This window comes from Lepidothrix coronata, unplaced genomic scaffold (assembly GCF_001604755.1).
Source record: "Lepidothrix coronata isolate B3197 unplaced genomic scaffold, Lepidothrix_coronata-1.0 Scaffold76, whole genome shotgun sequence".
Taxonomy (NCBI): Eukaryota; Metazoa; Chordata; class Aves; order Passeriformes; family Pipridae; genus Lepidothrix; species Lepidothrix coronata.
The window spans coordinates 3,317,182-3,337,581 of NW_016690256.1; the positions used below are offsets into that span (position 1 = coordinate 3,317,182).

At 36.2% G+C, this 20,400-nt stretch overlaps 1 protein-coding gene across 19 annotated transcripts in view; it reads right to left on the reverse strand.

The window, feature by feature from the left end:
• DLG2 (discs large MAGUK scaffold protein 2) overlaps positions 1–20,400 on the reverse strand; it is a 997,608-nt gene that overhangs the window by 333,905 nt on the left and 643,303 nt on the right. The window lies entirely within an intron of this gene.

The following is a 20,400-nucleotide window of genomic DNA, read 5'->3' on the forward strand; positions in this document are numbered from 1 at the left end:
AAGAGATTATGAAAGCCTTCTCAATGCTCTTCCTTATTGCTTCTACTATTTCTGGAAATATCATGAAAGATAAATGAGCATGTATACACACATGCTTAAAAATTAAGTCACCGTTTTTCACATAGAATTCAAACCAACAATTCTAATTCTTTTTTGGATATATATATCAGTTATTACACTTTTCTGTATGAGTCAACATTATGTATATATTATTTATTAATTGTTTTCTGCATAAATTAACTTAATTTCCAAGAAGAAATAACTTATTTTTCTTTTTCTCCCTTATTTATTAAAAGACAAATGCAGGTTTATGAACCCTCTATGCATAGCGAATGTCATAAAATTCTATGCAATATTCGATTCTTTAAATCTCAGTCAAAAGTATTTTTATAAGCTTATTATTTTTAGGCTTATCACAGTGATGTAACTATATATATATATATTACAGAATATGTACACTATTGCAAATTAAATATATTCAGGCCATTAAAATACTTCTATTTCACCAGCTTCTCAGATTATTAGGAGTTTGTTTCTTCAACTGCTGCTTGTGGTCAGGTATCTAGTTCTGTTCTAGTGAGAAAAGTTATTAATAAAAATGGTACTTCCATACTTTTTTTCTGAATAATTTAAATCAAATCTCATATCTGCATTTTTTAACTGTACTTCAATTAGTACATCAGACATGCATTTTGTGTGAAAAACTTTATGTTGCCTGCCTGCAGCATGTCAAATTCTCGGTTCTGTTATCAGTATTCTAGGTTTACAAAAGATGCAGTTCTCATTACTCAAGAGATACACATGCAATCTTCAGCTGCAGATTATATGCTATCAGCATATAATTGTGAACTAATCTGTAATCCAAGGAAATCGATTTAGGACTACACATATCTTAATATTTCTCATTTAGCTATAATATGAAAAACATTATAGTACTGAAACACTGTATATATTTTCTGTACAGTTAGTAAACACCTCCAGGCCAGCATTATAAATCTTTGATTTAATCTCCCTTTCATCATTAGAATCATCTCAGATTCTCCCAATATTTTAGCACATGCCTAATTATATAGTACACCCTACAGTGACATACACTCTATAAATAAAAATACTTTCCTGAAAACTTTTCTATATATCATATTATTAATTAAGCTAATTGTCCAACACATAGGAAGGAAAAAAAGACTACTTGTACACATTTCAGGAAGCCTGGAATAAAAGTTTTAAAACACTGGTAAAACCAAAGGCAAATCTCTAGAAATTCTGAGTATTATTTGATTTCCAAGAAGAAAAAACAACAAACCTCTAAAAATAAAATAAAATTGTTGTGTTTCTTCTTAACTTCAAAGAGATTTAAAAAATATGCAGAAATCTGTGTTTCTGAAGAGAGGTAGATTTCCAAATCCCCAAAACCTACTTTTGATAGGAAAGGAGAAAGAGCAGGGTAGTAAAGAGAAATCTGGTTGTAATGATTAGCACAAAACACAAACAAAGCACAAAACAAAACACAAATAAAAAAAGGGTATCTGAAGAGCTTTAAAAACTATCAAATCCTGTCTGTTATGTGCGGCATGCTTAGCTGTTACAGTTCATCACATAAAATTCATTAGATTTTTCAGCAGGAAATAATTTCTGAAAAGGTTTCACACTTTCCCTGCAGTTTTCCTCCTACCATATCTTTTTCCATTAACATTTTAGAGCTAAAAAATATAGCAATGCTGACTGTAAGCAAAGATGTGATAAAACTGCTACAGACTTCTCAGGAGAATCAGTGCTAGCCTTGATATTTATCCATAAATGTGCATCTGTTACACTGCAAGACTATTCCAATTCTGCCCCTTAGGAGTAACCTTTAAAAAGAATAGGGCAGTACTCCTCACTGGCACTTCTGCATCCAGAAAATTTCAAGCAATTATTCTGGCTGCAGCCCTTGACTTGATCAACAGGATCTACAGGCTGTCAGGCACTAGCTGCCTCGGCAGCTAGGTATATCCCTTCAAGGCTTTCCCGCACCAGAAACCGTGTTGCAAAAGCTAAGAGCAATTACACTTTTTTCCACTGTTGTTCTTGAAGGGTCTGCATTGCCTACACGGAAAAATCTTCTGTCTTTGTACCTCAGATCAAGGCCAACAAGGCTAAAAGCATATCTACAATCACTGATGGGTAAATTGGCCTTTTAAGAACCTTGGGTTGAAAAATAATGCAATAGGAATACTCTGGTTAAAAGCTACTGTATTTCAGTTCTGAGCACCAATACTGATGTGTGGATCTCTCTTCTTCCCTCATGCTTCCCTCCATGCTCTGCATCTAGTGTGCAGGTTCACTAGCATATAGTTGTTATATTAAAAACTTAGTTTGCAGTTGCCAAGATGTAATATTAAATTCCAAATAAATACTTCCTACTACTGCAATGCTTCCTGAATATTTCTGCAAGGGTTGGCTCCCCACCCTTTACTTTTTGCACCTCCTTTGTCCCCGTCCCAGAAAAAAAAGAGTGCGGTAATTATCTTCACAACTTTTCTTGGCATATCTGTCTGCCTCCCATTTCATGTTATCCAATGAAAATGCTGCCCCTCAGCCCAAAACAATGACTGAACCATCACTTAGCCATGGCATTTTCCAAGGTGGAACATTCATGCTTTCCCTCACGCTGATTCATGTTTGGGAGTGGCTCCCTATAAATATCTGTCAAGTTAATTCACTGCCCTCTTTCTATTCCAAGCCTTACATCTCTTGGATGCTTACAAAGCAAGTTAACAATGAGCTCAGAGGGTGTTGACAATGCAGATAAATGCTCAGTAAGAAATAATAGCAGCTGATACAGAGGAGAAGAGATGCCAAGCAACAGAATTCTTCCTCCTTTAGAATACTCAATTGATCCTTTTTAATTGAGATTCATATTTAGGCCTAAATATGCTTGCCTGTTTTGTTTCAGGATTTTTCAGTAGAATCGTCTGTGCAAAAATCCCCAAACACATGTATATGGGACAAAAAACCTGAAGAAGTCTCAGACGTACAAACTTAAATGGTATTGCTCAAATGTTATTCACATGTCAAATATATAATATATATAATTCTATGATTCTATGGAGGGTTCATATCCAAATAATTTTGTGTTCAATTCTTATTAGCTAAATTATGTCTTGACCTAAATCTTTCCATGTCTTTGTCCAAGCTGTCAATTTCTACTACTAAAAAAACCTCATATAATTAGTTACTGACGATATAAGGAAGATTTGCATAAAATTGCACAGCAATAGATGGATGAGTGTGCTTTTTAATTGTTAGTTTAGTTTCTCACTAGCTTCCCCGCCTTTTGTTGCAAGGCTCCAGTCGTGCACACAGACTGACAAAAGGCTTTGCATAGCACAACATGCCCAGTTTGACTGAAAAAAACCCACTGCCTCAGTTTCCTCCTATTCAGGTTGGATACCTCATGCTTCTCAGAGATTTACCACCAAGCTCAAATTTCTCTCTTGGCTCAGCTTTACTTTTCAAACATAGAAAATTAGGTCAACTACCACAACAAAACAATTTCTCCCAGCCCAACACCTGAGGCCGCCTTTCTACTCTCCTCTGAAGGGAAGGTCAGCATTTCTTCTTAAGGTTTACTACATCAGCCTGCCTCCTTTATGACTTCCTAAATGGGGCTTTACACCTACACAAGGACCAGCTGAGTTCTTTATAGCTCAGCCTGAGCAGGGAAGAGACCTGGCTGTAATTCTTCTGGCCTGGGGGGTCAGACAACCTCAGGCAGAGACATGGCATGACAGCAGATAACTGGTGTTATACCTTCTCCCAAAACTGAAACACAACACTTTGGGTCAGAATAATGGATGACTCACAACTAGGAAAAGAAAATAAAATTTGAAAGTTGTGGCCAGTTTGAATCTCTTCCCTCAACACTGTTATGCTTCCAAACAAGGATCACCAAATAAAGTAAGAATTCCCAGCAGGTACTAGTTTTGGGTAGCCAGAAGGCCATGAGACTCATCTTCTTCTTGCTCAGGCTATTTTTTTTTCATTTACACACTTTTAGGTGCAGCCATATATCAGGCTGCAACTTCATAAGGCTGAAGAATTTTTATTTTGTCAGAGAGTAATGCTCAGAAGTGCTCCACACTGACTTCTGTGGAAACAGAGTATACAGCAAGAGCTTCTGAAGTTATTTTCTCATGACATTGCAGCTTTCCGTGGATGGTAGCCTCCTGTACACTTCCACAAATTATTTCCTCCTTATTGCATCTCATTTGTCTTTTTTTTTTTAAGGCTGCATTTGGCTTAGAACATAGTTTGATTACGCATGACACAAAGTCATTCAGTCTTTAATAAAATCATAGAAGAATGTAAGTCCAAGAAGCAGAAATGAGATCACAAATGCACATCAGAAGCAGACTAAATACTTCCCTGCATAAGGGCCAAGTGATTTGCATTTTACCATATTAAATAGGCTTACCACAGTCACATGAAAGTTGTTCTCCGTTTTACTTTCTTTTTAATTCTAATCAATATGGTGACAGCAGAACTCACATAGATGCTTTTTGAATGAGCTAATTACTTCAGTGCTCCTAAAATAACTTCTCATAATCTTCTGAAATGACATGACTTTAAAGATCTCTAGCATTAAGTAAAAAAAAACCCAACTCTCCTTTATTCACTTAACAGCAAAGCTATCTATACAGGATTTTTTTCTACCTTTCATTAAGCCACCCTTAGTTTAACATCAGATATATACTGGGGTATTACCCGTCAGCCAAGTGTCCGGTTCAACAGCACACAGCCATATCGCAAACATCTTAACAAGTTAATGTATCATCCCACTGAAGCAAACAGGTGATTTTATAATATGCAAAACACTTCCATCTAATTCAGGATTTTGATAGAAATGTTTGTTAAACACACTTGCTCAAGACACGAAGATTTTTAAGACAGGATTCTGCCTTACAATTCTTTCACAATGTGGCATTTATACTAGCATTGTTCTGGAGAAAGAGTGATACATGCTAAATAACCGAACCATTTCCTGCCATAGTGTGTGGTTCTTTTGCCATCTCCCACTCTAACAATAAAACTTTCTAATCCTGCCACATCTAATCCTGTCTTTAGACTTCAATCATTCCAGCAATGTTTTCAGTTATTTCCTCATGCTATCCTGTACTATGCTTTTCCTCTCCAGTGTTTTGTCCAAAGCTCCAGTTTCAAAAGCCCAAACATCAAAGCCACATTTCTGTTTCATTCAGAGAACATTTGCATATTTATCAGAGTGCTGTTGAACTCTTTTGTACTTTCAAATCTACTCAAGAGTAACATAATTCATGAAATTCTCACTTCTCCCACAGACACTAGCACACTCCTCAGAGTTTTGAGATTCCATAGTTATATTATGCTCCATATGGTACAGATTTCAGATCTCTCATGGCACCATTTGTTGTTTTCAAGCCTCTTGTCAGGTTCAGCACATTCATTACAAAACCACAATATACGACTACACCTGCTTTGACTACAACCGCTTTGTGTGCTTACTCTCACTTGTTAGCTGTAGAGTGATATTGTTCTCTCAGCTCTGCAAAGATGAAGTACAGCATTCAAGACGAAGTTTGAAAAAGATCCATGGGATTTGAGTTTTCATAATACATGTGAAATCTACGACATTGTAAAACAGAAAATCTAGACACGGAATGAAACCACTTCCAAATCGAAGCAACTCTTTAAAAAGTGCTAGCGTGTCCTCTATCTCTACACAGATCGATGCAAAAACCAGATATGAACTCTCCTCAGGTTTTCACTATTATACCTCTGTTAAGCTCTCATTAACAGTCTCTGAGCTATGACAGACGTGTATGCCTAGTTTTTTTCTTCAAAGTATTTCTTGTCCTACTTCGGTGTTATCTGTAGGAATTGTCTTTCCCAGCAGCATGGGAGCAGATGACCTTGCCTGTTCTGCCTCAGAGAGAGAAGTGAGGCAACATATGTCCTTTAGTTGGCTACATACAGTGATAGCAAACAAATGTCACAAAAAGTAGTCTGATGAGTAGCTGAGAAGTAGTATGGGAGAAAACTAAATATCCAAAATCTTTCATCAAAACACAGATGCATGCTCTTTGGAGCAGAGAAATGTTCTTCCGGGGAGTGAAAAGTTTCGCATCACTTGAAAAAAATCTTTCTTTGTCATGTTGTGTCACTCCAGGCTAGCTCTAGACTTCTCATCAACCAGCTTCCTGGCTTCCAGGGCTACACAATCAAAAGTGAAAAAGTCAGATCAAGGAAACGAAAGCACCCACTAAGTGATAATAGTAATTTGACATAAGGGGGGTAGGGAAGAACAAGAGTCAGAGTAAAACACTAAAAGGAATTGAAGGAACAGCAGAGCTTATTCAAGAGACAAGCTACTTATAAAACTTTGACATGATCACCACTGAAAATTTCACAATGCAATTATCTGCAAAAACTGGGGAAATTAAGATATGTTTAAATGTAACTCTATGACAGGAGTAGACAGTCACGTTCTGTACAAGGACTTAGGGAACAGAAACTCAATTTTACTGAAGCTGCAGAAACCAACAAGGTTTCAGCACATAGTGATAGCAATTAAAAGAATAGAAGAAAACTCCTAGTGCTGACTTTAGTTCCTCTCTAATGATGACACCTCTCATCTCTTTCTGCTGATAATTCAGTGCTATGAAAACCCTGATGGATGTCTTGAGACTATGTGGAAACTCCTTGGTTAAACCAGTTTGTAGCTCTAAGCCTTTGTGTTGAAAATTGCTGCATGGCTAAATGGGTTTATTTGCACAGATTGTATGATCACTATAGCATCGCTGTGGAAAGCACTTAGGGGAATTTGAGACTCCTGAGGTATCACAAGTGCTGGACTAAACCCAAGTTCTAAGCTACTCTCTAAGCTATTGTTCTTTTCCATTTGACTGTCATATTCACATATTTAGTGGTTCTCATCTTGCAATTTGGTGGGTTTTTTAGCATATTCTTAACATATTTTAGTCCAGCAATTTCTTGGGTTATATTTCTTTACTGAAATATATATATGCTTAATCATTAAGGTTAAAATTCTGAAATATTTACATCCATTATAAGATTTTGGTATTTTCTTTCCAACTCTCACAATTCAATTCTTTTCAATTCAATTTCACATGAAAGGAAATGCATGAATAAAACTCTTAATTTGCCACCTTATTCAAAATCATGATCTTCAGGGCATAGAATCTAGAATAAAAATTAAATTATTAATGAACCAAAAAGCCCTTAGGGCTTACAAATTCAAGCACAAATCCCAGAGGCAAATGACTGAGTATTCTTGCTGTTGCATCACTTACCTTACCATCACTGCATTACTCCAGTGGTTAAGCATGCAGAGCTGAGTATTACCTACTCTTTTGTTATAAATTAAAGCAAACTTTTGAAACACAGCCATGCGTTGAATAACACTTAAGACTTTTCTTTCAGGCCCCATGATGCTCAATTATAGATTTTACTTAGAAGAAATACAAAGAAGGATTAATAACATGAAATGCAATTCATTCTTCTTTGTTTTTCACAGACACACATCTAAATTTCATAATTTTCCCAACTTTGTGCTAACCCTATTTTATTGTAACATTTCATTGCAGTGTCCATTTTGTTTCTTATTCTTAGCAAACCTGACTTTCTAGGACCTTGAGCAATCTGACACAGCTTTAAAGCTGTCTGTCTCTGAGCGAGAGCTTGGATTAGATGACCTCCACAAATTCCTTCCCAAATGAATTGTTCTTTACTTCTATGAAACACAAGAGTCACAAATAGAAAATGTTTCAAAATCTGCTGCCATCTCATGAATAGTTCAGTCACTAAACACTTCCCTTCTGAATTTTATCTTAACAATTACGTGATGTTGAAATGTTTTGTATATATATATCATCACAAAAATTCCTTTTCCAAGATTTAGATCTGTACATTCTTAAGTGCAGAGACTTGCTTAACATGGTCTCTATAAAAGTCTATAACTTTTATAGAGACTTTTATAAGTCTCTATATAAGTTATATATTATATAAGACTTATATAATAAACTATATAAGTCTATATAGTTTTATTAACTAAACAAATTAATTTTGTCAAATTAGAAATACTCAGTTCTTTACATTAGAAAAATCAATCTTACAGTTGTCCTTCTGGTAGGAAGAAGTGAAGGGGAATCTTTAACCAAAATATTGCCTTTCCCTAGGCAATATTTTCCCGCCCTTCTAGAAATCAGGTGAGGTAAGACTCACTGTTCCTTTAGTTACATCAACACTTGTAAAATGTTTGGTAGTGTTCTGAATACACTATGCACATATATAAATAAATACACAGAACACTCTGAAACAGAACTAGACTACCATCCCCAACAGTATACATCTAATAACACATAATATCAGGTATTATTTTTTGTTGGAAATTCAAAGGAATTCTAAAGTTCCTATGTCCTACTTCTGATGTAATGATAAGGAATTATACTGAATCATATTAAAAATACCAAGGATAAGTTAATAGCAATTTTCAAGTTTCATTACTTTTTTTTAAAGGCGTTTGTCAGTGATTCACTGACAGAGAATTCTGGTGTTGTGACTCCTCCCCAGCTGTACAGATGCCAGTTTTGCTTTTTTTGGAGGTGGTAGGAAGGCAGGCTGGGGAGGAGGCAAAGGTTAAGCCAAATTTCCTACCAGAAGAAGGGAAATTAGACTAGAAGTGACCAGTGTACACTTTTTAAGAAGAAATGCATAAGTCAAAGACATTTTCACTTCATCTCAGCCTCTCTACGGAAAGACACAGTCCAAAATGCCACTGGGTCAAACACAGACGCAGCTCACACACAGATAAGTCCATTTAAGTATAGTAATAAGTTTGATGAGCAGAATTTTCAAAATAACCAGCTTATTCCTTCTGATATCTGACAGAATTGCCACCTATTTCAAAAGAAACAGTCAGTATACAAGTAAGAACTTTTTGTAAATTCAACCTTTTATTTTAATTCCTAACATTTCAGATCTAGTACTCTTAGTATTAGCAGTATTCTTCTGTCACTAAAGACCTATTTTGTTGGTTCACTTTACGAGTAGCCACTCTCAGAAATAAAGCAGAAATTCCTGTTATTCGCAGCATGAAAAACATTAGGTTGTCTTCTGCTGTGTTTCTGGAATGTATTCCACATATCATCCAGACAGTAACAATGCAAAATGAGACCTGGAAAAAATAACCCTTCAGAAAGTGAAAAGATGTATGTGACACTGGGACTATATTTGAGCAATGCAAGTGTATTTGAAATTTTACTTGTAAAATACTCACAGAAAACAAGCAGGATGCTTCTGTTACTATAGCCCTCCTAAGCTAACTTTACTTTTCGACAATTTTAGAAAAATTCAGAGAAGGAAGCAATTCCAGTTGAAAAGGAAATAATAACTAACTCAGATTTATAAGTACCCCTAGCAGTGAAGATTTCAGTTTCTGTTTTACTCATGAACATGCAGATTAACTATTTCTACTTCAAGATTTGTTAATTCCCATATCCTCCTCCTAAAGGAGAGAGAATTCCCACATCCCCTTCAGAGCTAAGGAACTGCAGTGGGTTTTGAAGAGAGGCACTGAGTATTACCAACATACTAAAATAGTCAGGAATAACACCTCTAAAATCCTGATTTGTAATATCAGCAGAACACATGGAGCTGAAAGAATGAGGAAATATCATATCTTTTTTTTGGATGATTGTGGGTTTTTTGCACTAAATAGGTGGCATCCATTTTACCAGGCTTTTAAAACATGTTCAGTAGAACATTTTCAATTAGGGTAAGCACACCATATACCCTTTCTCTATGCTGTATAGAAAGAGACACTTCTGCATTGCAATTCATCAACATGCAAATTGGCGCAAGTCAAAATGTTTCACATACATTTATCAGTTGCAATCAACCTTTACTTAATAGTTTCTTAGTCCTGGCATGCAATTTGTGCTCTAAAATGAGAGAGAAAATTGAGGTAAGAAAGGGTTTGAAAAAGCAAGAAAGAGAGAGAATGAGATCAGAATAACCAGCAGGCCAGTGATGAGGAACTCATCTGTGCTGCAAAACCTGAACCAAACTACTGTTCTGAACAGGCACCACTGGGGTTTACATTTCAAAGGAGTGCCCTAATCACTAGGCACACTATCTCTGATCTAGTGAATATATAATTGTATATTCAAAGCGGAACAGGTCCAACAGGAGAAAGACACACCTGAGGAAAGCTAGGCATTCATCACCGACAAATCTCTACTACATTTCAGGCAGAGGAGGCATGTCAATCCCATTTTCCCACACCCTGGATAAGCATTCTTATTATGATTGTGAATCCTTTTCCTTTCCCTTTCACTTTATGTATTTCCCCCAAGAAAACTTATGAAAGAGAAAATTTCTGCCAGTGTAAAGCGGAGGTAGAAAAAAAAAAAAGATACTTCCAAAAAATTGGTGACACAACATTTCACGTCCAACTCTCACGCTGCCATCAGTGACACAGAGCCAAGGGCAGAAACAATTAGGAGAAACCACTGCTGGTACTTTGGCTGGTTTTTCTCAAAACTCCTTCTGAAAATTCACTACAGAGATTGTAGGTATTGCCCCAAAATATTTAACATAAGGAATCTGTGTAATTTCATTAATATATATTAAATATTTATTTTCTCTTTTTTAGGTTTCTTTAAAATTCTATTCAAAGCACAAGCATGGTCATTCTAAGCATTAAATATCTCCCCATTTCGCTGATATGAATCAACTTAAAGTCAAACATGTATATACCTCCTCTACAGTAAATTGCCCTTACACTTTCTAAAATTCACAAAATCTGTTCAGCATCAGAATTTTATTTTGCATGCCTAAGTATACTTGTATAAATCTACTGCTAGTAATGGCAATCTCCTTAAAAAACCAACGAGGCGACTGTATTTTCCAGCTGAAATAAGATTTGTCATTAAAACTCTATAGCTAGAAAATAAATTACACATTGTCACTGCATTGTAACCTACTTTTTAACAAATACATGTGAAAGGTAGAATACCATCAAAGAAAAATTGTAAGCATCACGTCGATTTTTTAGCATCTATTAAGGTCCATCATTGTCTCCAAAGGTATCCAACAAATAACAAGATCCATGTGACAGTTAAAGACAGACTTTTGTTATTGAGAAAATTGTTTGATACATACAACCATAATCAAAAGAATCCCTCCATTGAACAGTACTTTTGACACAGGAAGCATGTGGAATGCACAGTCATAGTGGTAATATAAGACATGGCCTAAATATCTGGGGTGTGCACATGCTTGTTTTATGCCAAAACTCACACTCTTAGAAGCATTTAGATTCTGAATAAAAGTAACAATCAGCGAGTTAACAACCAGCTTTTCAGCAGACAGATGAAATGCCTATTAAAGGCTAGTCTTAAGAGGAAAAACCTAAAATATATTTGTTTTCTCAGTAGTCAGATGTAGTGGGATGAATGAACAGGAAAGGGGATGGCTGTTCTACATGTAGCAATTCGTTTCAATTGCTGCCTCAGCTTTCTCTATGAAGCAACGTCACTGCTTTAAGAATGTCTGAAATGATCCATAGCTTTGGTGCACATTGAGTGTACTCAAGATTTCCATGAAAGAAAATAAAATTCCTCATTAATGTCAAAGATTTTTTTTCCTATGATGACAAATTTGAAAATATGGGGTGTGGGCATGTGTGGCTGTGGCTGTGTGTATGTAAGTAAAACATATTCTGACCCTTTTTTCTTGATTCCTTTAAAATTTAGGTGAGACATTTGCCAATACAACTGTAACGACTTAGAGAATCCTGATCCATATGATTCTCCTTCAGATATTTCCTCCTGTATTCACTTCCATGAAGATTTACAAGATTTAAAACCTTTCTTTCCTACAACATGGAGTTAGTACAAGAGGACAACGGCACAAATTGATGGGCAAGTATTAGCCTGTCCCTTTCACCTGTTCAAGATTCAGAAACACATCGTGGGCTTTGCCTATTCTGAATTATTACAATTATATGCATCAGTACAAAGGGGATACTAGATGTCAATGCATTTAATGATTTAACTTTTAAGCCACTGAAATATAAAATTAGAAAAAAAAATTTAATAATGATGTAGTTATACAGAGAGTAAATTTTAATTATGATTTAGACTTCAATGTCACAGACACATTGTAGTTACTCAATATTGAAGTAGTTTACGAAAATATTAATATGCCACAACGTGCATTACAATTAATGTAACAAGTGGCTACAAAGAAATTATTTGTAGAATTCAAGATCTCCTATAAAAACAACAAATGTAAAAACGATATGAGAATTTGGAATAATAGAAGATAAATTGTTGAAGCTCTTGAAAATGAATTAAAGTTTTTTTGAAAGTGAATTAAAAGTTTTAGAAGTGACTCTACTACATGAGGTTTCAGCTTTTGCCTCAAGCAACTGTTATATTTGTGCCAAAAGCTGCAACATGATACTGAGATTTTAGAGTTATAATTTTACATGCAAATTAATATTACACTAGCAAAACTGAATGCCTGAGCACTTAGGTAAAGTATTTGACTTGATCCTTTCTAAGAAGCCTAATTTTACAAATGCCTTAACTTTGAGCCTACACCACCATCACATGTGCCAACATCAAAGAAAAACTGAAACGTTACATGTTCGGTATCACCATCCACCTTCTGTTCTCCCAAAGTGCTCAGTACTCATTTTTAGACAAGATGCTTACAGAACTTTGTTTCATTTAGATTCAAATCTTTCTGCAACCAATATTTAAATTATTTTTTAAAATACTATTTCCCAGTCAAATTTAACAATAATTAATAAAGAGCACTTTGGTGAAACTAAGCAAACATATGTAACTAACTCACTTCACAAAGAAATGGTTTTTTAAAACTTACTGACTTGCAAGAACCAATTAATCTTTTCTCACTGTCACCCTGGCTTCACATAATGATTCTTTATTATTAGGATTTTTTTTAAAATGCCAGTATGAAAATGAAAATCATTATGACAGTTAACAAAAACATCTTCCTTTCAATGAAGTAGCACAGCATACACAGAGCAGCAAGTCAGACTGCTTCATTAGAAACATTTAGACAACACAGTCAGAAAAGCAAGAAAAATTCAGATCTGAACTTAAGTTTGTTCTGCCTTATCTGTGAATGCATATTTGTGTGTGAGTCATCCACAGAGAGTGAACCCACAGCTCAAAGAGAACAAGTGCTATGAATACCAAATTTCAAAGTGTAGAGTGCTTATCTACCATCTGTTGTTCAAGACTCCCATAATTATATTTCATAAAACTTTTCAAATTTAAATTTACTTCATTAACTTAAGAAATAATATAAAAGGGCTCACTCATTTTCATTTAATTTCACTGTAAACTTCTCCAAAAAGGGCACTGAATGGAAAGGGGGATTTTTTTGGGGGGTGAATGAAATTGGAAGGGAAGAATATGAGCACATGGAAACATGACTAAATCCCTAATTATCTCAAAGAACGACACCACAGTGAACATAAAAGATTTCCTCCAGGTTTCATATCAAATTCAGTCACTCCAAACAGATGAAAAGAATAGCCCTCTTTCTCAGCTTTGCCCAGTATAAAAAATTAAATTCAGTTCTATTTAAAGTGGTCACAAAATAGAGAAAAAATCAAGAAATTAATTTAAACTATGAGTTATCCTGGTTCCACATTAATATTATACTTTCAGAAAGCCTTTCCCTTGCCCACCCAACAAGGATACAGTAAGCCAGCTTTTCAATGGAGCCAGTCTGAAATTTATAAGCTCATGAGAATATGTAAATCAATGACAGACCATGTTTCCTAGTGGAAATGTAGCCAGGGAATACTGTATTGCAAAATGCAGCAGACTAGTATTTTCAGAGATAGAGTACCTTCCACTGAAGGTGGTTGAATGTTCACTGAAACTGCTTAAAGGTATTCCATCTTTGGGACTGAATCCTGTATTTATTTACTCCACACGTACTATTTCTGTCGAGAGTAATTGTATTGATTTTCCACAGGTAAAAAGATTCTGGATCAGGCTCCTACAATGAATATCATCTTTCAAATACACAGCATCCTACCTACTCTCTCAGCAGGACAAATTCAAGATTAGTTAGTATTGATCAGTAGTGTACAGTTAGCCTGCAGCTCTGTTTACCTTTCCCTGATAAGGCTTCACAAAATTTTTACACTCTCCCCAGTGATTAAAAAGACAATTGTGTTGACTTAATCAGTCCATTCTTCTTCATCATGCCTGCAACTATTTTCACTTTTCCTTTATAGCAAACAATCAACTCCTGCATAGTAGTTCTAACACCAAAAATCAGAAGATTGGTTCATCATTGGTTCATTACACCTATTCTCAGAATACTTTCACGGGTTATTTTCTAGTCTTTTTTTTCTTTTTTTTTTTCTGTCTTTTAGAGGATTCCTTCTTTCATTTTATTTAGAAGTTAGAATTCTACTTTGCTTTGAATTCCTTCTTCAGCTCTTTTTCACTATCTGAGGTCATATAGAAATCTTATCTGACAACTTGTATAACTAATTTAGCCCTTCAGATTTTAGTTTTATACTTTGTCTTCTAAGTTAATCCTACTACTATGTGCTGTTTCCATGGGGTTCTGTTTCCATTAGCATTTGTGCAGTTACCCTACAGTTAAAACACCTCCTCTTGCGGAAGAACAAATCACTCTTCTGACCAAATAATGCAAGAAATCAAAATGATGATTTTCCTCTTAAGGTTTAGAAAACTCATAGTGACTATAAAAAAGTCTTTCTTCCAGATGGTACAACTGACACAAGAATGCACCTACAACTGTTCAGTGTGAGCTTACCTTTCAGAAAACTTTCTCCTTTGCTCAGCTTCTCTTCAACAGAAGAGAGAGAAGCTTTTAGAGGCATGGCAGTGGACTCTCCCTGGTGGAGGACAGCTGATGAAATAGGGTATATCACCACATTCTCTGTCTCTCTTCTCCCAGGACTTCTAGTTCTCCTATAATAAGTTTATCTTACCCAAAATACTGGGTCACATTCTGCTTTCACAGCTCAAAAGCAGGTTGTGAGATCAACTCCTATTTTTTATGAGTTTTTCCAGCAGAGGATGGAGAAGTTAACAGGAGTGTTGAAGCAGAAGTGAGGAATAGTAGGAGGTACCTGAGGTACTGCACTGCCTCGACAAAAAGGACACTGGTGGGGGAACAATGCTCCAGGTGCATGTCATAGTACTAAACTGAAAACAGAATGATTAATAGCTCCTATAAAGGTCCATCTCTCGTTCATATCCCACTGGTGTATCACCAGTGGCAGTGCAGCCACTCAGTTCTAATGCAATCCCATCCTAATCCCAGTCCTACTGCCCATTGCTAAAGTAAACCTAGGTATTAACCATTTCTGAAAAGTAAATTAATTTGTTCCTTATCTCCTTGCAGCACTTCTCGACTCTCTGTTTAGTCTTGCTCTTTGCTTACCCTCTGTAGTATCGCTATTTCAATTCAATAACCCCATGATTCTTTCTTTTTTTCATATTTCCTTTAAAAAACAAAACAAACCTATTTCTGCTTTCTTGAACCTTTTTCAGCATTTCATTACCATATTTCTATTTCTCAGCTCTCTACTAAGTCTTGCAATTACTCTATTTTGCATTTCTTATTTTATCTGACACTGACTTTAATATATTCATGCTTTCTTGTGGTGTCAAAATAACGTAAGAAACTGCATTCTCTGTATAATTAAATCTAACAGAAATCTAAAGGAACTTAACATCAGGTCAGATCAATCAGCTCTTGAAATGTTGCTAAGTAAACTAGAATCTAAGAAAAAAATTTAAATTTTAGAGTCTTAGGTTTAATAAATAATCAATGAAAATATCTGTAAGTCTTTTTGCTTTGGACATTTTCTGGTTAGACTGTCTTATACAAACATACACTTAAAGCCATATCCATAAAATTCCCCAAGAAAGAATTGTTATTCTTTCCTGCAAAGGGAATTTTTTCCCCAAAATAGGTTACATGCTGGATATCAGATGCTGCACAAGGCTGAACTGATTAGATGAGGTAAAGAGGGACAAAGAGGATATTTATGAACACACAGGCAGATGAGAGGGGAAGTGAACTCATAAGAAGCCTGAGGAAGTCTTTGGGAAGCTGAATAAAGCAAGTAAGAAGATGAGAGTGGACAGAAGGTAGGGAGGAGCGTTGTGTCACTTATGAGACGTCAGGAAGCTGAGAGAAAAGGATTGAAGAATGTAATTCTCAGTGCTAGAAGGGTTTTTAGTGTTTTTTTCTTTGGAGAAATAAGCAAGCCTCAGATTAACCACTTCCATTTGAGGCTTCTGAATGATGCTATTAGTGTTAACATTTATAACATGATAGTCATTAACAAGTGGCAACTTGGTGTAACAAGAGACAAGCCAAGAAATATCCTCTTCTGGAAACCACACTACTTTTGCTTATCCAAGCTGATCCTTAAAACAACAGGGGCATATTGCCAGAGAAAAACTGAACCAATCCTGAAAACCTCTCCTGATATCGCCTTTACTTCCACGTCTTTCACCAAAGGAGGAACTTGACATCAGCATTTAAATCACGGGAAATAAAAAAAATTGGGAAGAGAAGGATGGTGTAAGGGAGAGAGAGAGAAAAAGCAGTAATTACTTTCTGTTTGATACTTAGGTATGAGATGGGAAGAGAAAGAAAAAATCTGTCTACAGAGTTCAGCAATTCTCAGGAAGCAGTTGAAATATGAAGAAAAAATTGCATGGTATTCTTACTGCTGGTTGAATTCAAAAACATATTTTGAGCTATGATGCACACAGAAGAGGTGATGATAATGAGAAAATAAGCAGAGATTAATATAAATAATATTTTTTTTTTTTATTTACTAGGATGGCATTAGGCTACAGTCAGTATTGGGAAAACCTCCTGATAAGATTTAGCAAAAATTAGAATTGATAAAATTTAAAAGTTTTGGTCAAGGAGAAATGCTACTATCTAAGCAAGTTGCTTTCAGGTCAAATAATCAGAAAAAATGTTTCTGATCAAACAAAATGGCAAATACAATTAATGTAAAATATTTCATAGGAGGTATCATAGAAAAAATTTTATGAAAAAATTCCCCTTGGAAAACTCTTTTTTGCAAAAGCACTTCAGAGATCTCTCACATAAGTGTACAGGAAAATATAGTCCTGTCTTTCTCAACTTGTCACATCAGGAACTCCTTTTCATTTGAACCATTACTCAACAGAAAGTGGTGAAACATAGGAACACAGTTGGCAAATGAAAGAATGCACACAATCAAACCTATAAAAGCTTGTCTGTGTAAAAATGACTTGCAATATATTTATATAACAAAATAAACACATGATTAAATGCCAGCCAAACTCGTCTACCCCTGAAGCCATCATTAATTTAATATAATTTAATACACTTGCTGCTGCATGTTTACACAGGTTTTCAGAATTTCATAAAATATGCATGATCTGAAGTTGCTAATTGGCAACTGAAAGGTTTTCCTTTCATTACTTATTGACTACATTCTTCTCCTGAACTTGTTCTAATTAAAGGAGAGCTTAGCATTGTACCCCCATGAACAGTGCCACAGCCTTCCAGTAAAACCGTTCTGTAGGGGGAATTTTGTTATTGTCTTTTCTGTTTCAGTGGTCCAAATTTTGTTGCTGCACATACATTGCTCACTGTTTTAACTACAGTTTTTAACATACAGTAAAAGTACTAAGAGCCATGAACAATATGGATATGCTCAGGGGTCAGTAATGGGACCGGTGATGCTCACATTGTTGGTGACATGGACAGTGGGATCCATTCCCCTTCAGAAAGCTTGCCAACCACACCTAGCTGGAGGGAAAGGATGCACTCAGGATGCATCCGGAGGCACCTGGATGGGTTTGAGAGGTGGGCCTCTGTGAACTTCTTGAAGTTCAACAAGGTAAAGTGCAAGGTCCTGCACCTGGGTCAGGGCAATCCAAAGCTAAAATACAGGCTGGGAGGAGAATGGATTGAGAGCAGTTCTGGGTAGAAGGACTTGAGGCCTTGGTGGATGAGAAGCTCAACATGACCCAGCAATGTGCACTTGCAGCCCAGAAAGCCAACTGTGTTCTGGGCTGCACGAAAAGCAGCGTGACCAGCAGGTTGAGGGAGGTGATTCTTCCCTCTACTCCATTCCCATGAGATCCTACTGGAGTGTTGCAGCCCAGGAAAGACACAGACCTGCTGCAATGAGCACAGAGGAGGGCCACAAAGATGATCAGAGCGCCTGAGCACCTTCCCTATGGACATCGTCTGAGAATTGGGGATGTTCATCTGGAGAATAGAAGGCTCTGGGGAGAGACATTACAGCACCTTCCAGTACCTAAAAGGGGCCTCCAAGAAGGCTGGGAAGGGACTTCTGACAAGGGCATGTAGTGATGGGACAAGGGGTAATGGCTTTGAACTGAAAGAGTACAGGTTTAGATTAGGTATTAGGAAGAAATTCTTTACCATGAGGATGGTAAGGCATCGGAGAAATTGCGCCCAGAGAAGTTGTGGATACACTATCTCTGGATGTGTTCAATGCTAGCTTGGATGGGACTCTGAGCAACGTCGTCCAGTGGAAGGTGTCCCTGCCCATGGCAGGGAGATTGGAACTAGAAGATCTTTAAGGTCCCTTTCAACCCAAATCATTCTATGATTCTACAATCCTATGCTCAAACTGCCCCCTAAGCATGAAAAAGCACAGGGTCCTTAACCCTTATTGTCTAATTTCAGGTTGTTTCCACTGTCCTGCTTTCCTTTATTTTGTGAGATTACTAGATGGAAAAGCCATCTGGGGAAGGAAAGAGAAAGGATTATGGAGCTGGGGTACAACTATAAACACTAGGGAAGTTTCATGTGTACTGCACTTTGAATGTAATTTTTTTCTGTTATGTGCTGTGCAAACACAGATCCCAAACAAGTTTACAATATAAGTGTAAGAAGATGTATAGAACACTGATAGTAAAAACAAACAGATGAATACACAGAACCAGTGGGATGTGCTACTGAGCAAGTGATGCCAAACACGAAGCTGGAAGAGTACAATGATGCAACCCTGTTTTTGTATAAGTGGTGAAAAGAGCTATCAGTAATTTCCAAGATAATCAACTCATTCATACTTAACATCAACTTTCAGGAAATTTCATCACAACAGTCTTCTCCTCAACTATAAAATATGAAAACTGCCAGAATGAAATATTCACCCTCCATAAATCAGCAGAGGTGAGCTTTAACTCTTCTCACTGTCCTCCCCACTATCTCTTCCAGCCTTGCCTGCTGCACAGTGAGCACTCTGGGCTCCGGCACTTCTGTAGCCCCACAGTCTCTTGCTGCACTGAGCTGTGTGCTAAAACTGCATAACTTCATATTGTTAACAGTGCTGCAACAGTCTCTTCAAGATAGGGAGCTCCCAATTTGACATTTTGCAATATCTGATTTCTGACATGTCTGCTTGTCTGCTTGGAATTAGGAAAAAAACAAAAGTGAAAAAACCCAAAAAATGTCCATTAATGTACTAAGCAGTGAATGATAAATTGAATTAAATTCTACTCACATGAAGTAGAGTTTTTAAATTAACCAAAGAGAGTGAGAACTAAGGGGAACTTAGTACCACTGAAATTTGGTGTGTTTCTACCAACTTTAATAAAATTCTGGGCACACAGAAGATTCCATTATTTTTAACATTGGAGATAGTGATGATGACTGAGGCAATTCATGGAAGAAAAAAATTGTTTTGCACTTATAGACAAGAAATAAAACAGCAATGGGATAAAAACATCTCTGGCAAAAATAAGCCAGGTCAAGGACAAATCACTGTCACAGAATACACAGTGAGAGGTGTGAAATATGCCTCAAAAATAAATAATACCTAGTTGCAGAAGCATAATTCAAACCATTAGTTTCCTATTTTCCTTTTCAGGAGAGAAGAATGATCAATGGCAAAGATGGATTCGATCCCTTGCACTCATTCCAGGTGAGGACTAGAGAGAAAGTAAGTGGATTCTCTGAATGTAGCTAAAATTACAGAAATTAAAAGTAGGAGGAAAAATAAATCACATTTCTGTTCATCCAGTGAAAGCATTTGAATGAAGCAGTATATGCTTTTGATGATCTTCTGCTCTATACTTGTCAAGGGACATTTGTTTTCATTATTTGATAAATATAGTTCAGGAATAACTGAAGTTATCTCAAGTCCATTAATAATTATTTAGAAAAATAGCATTAACTGAAAAGCCCAGATCTAGTACCTGCATGCCAGGGAGAAAACTAGTTAGAATAGAGCTGTCATATCTTTTCCAACTTAAGAAACATTAGTGAAATGATAGTGAAACA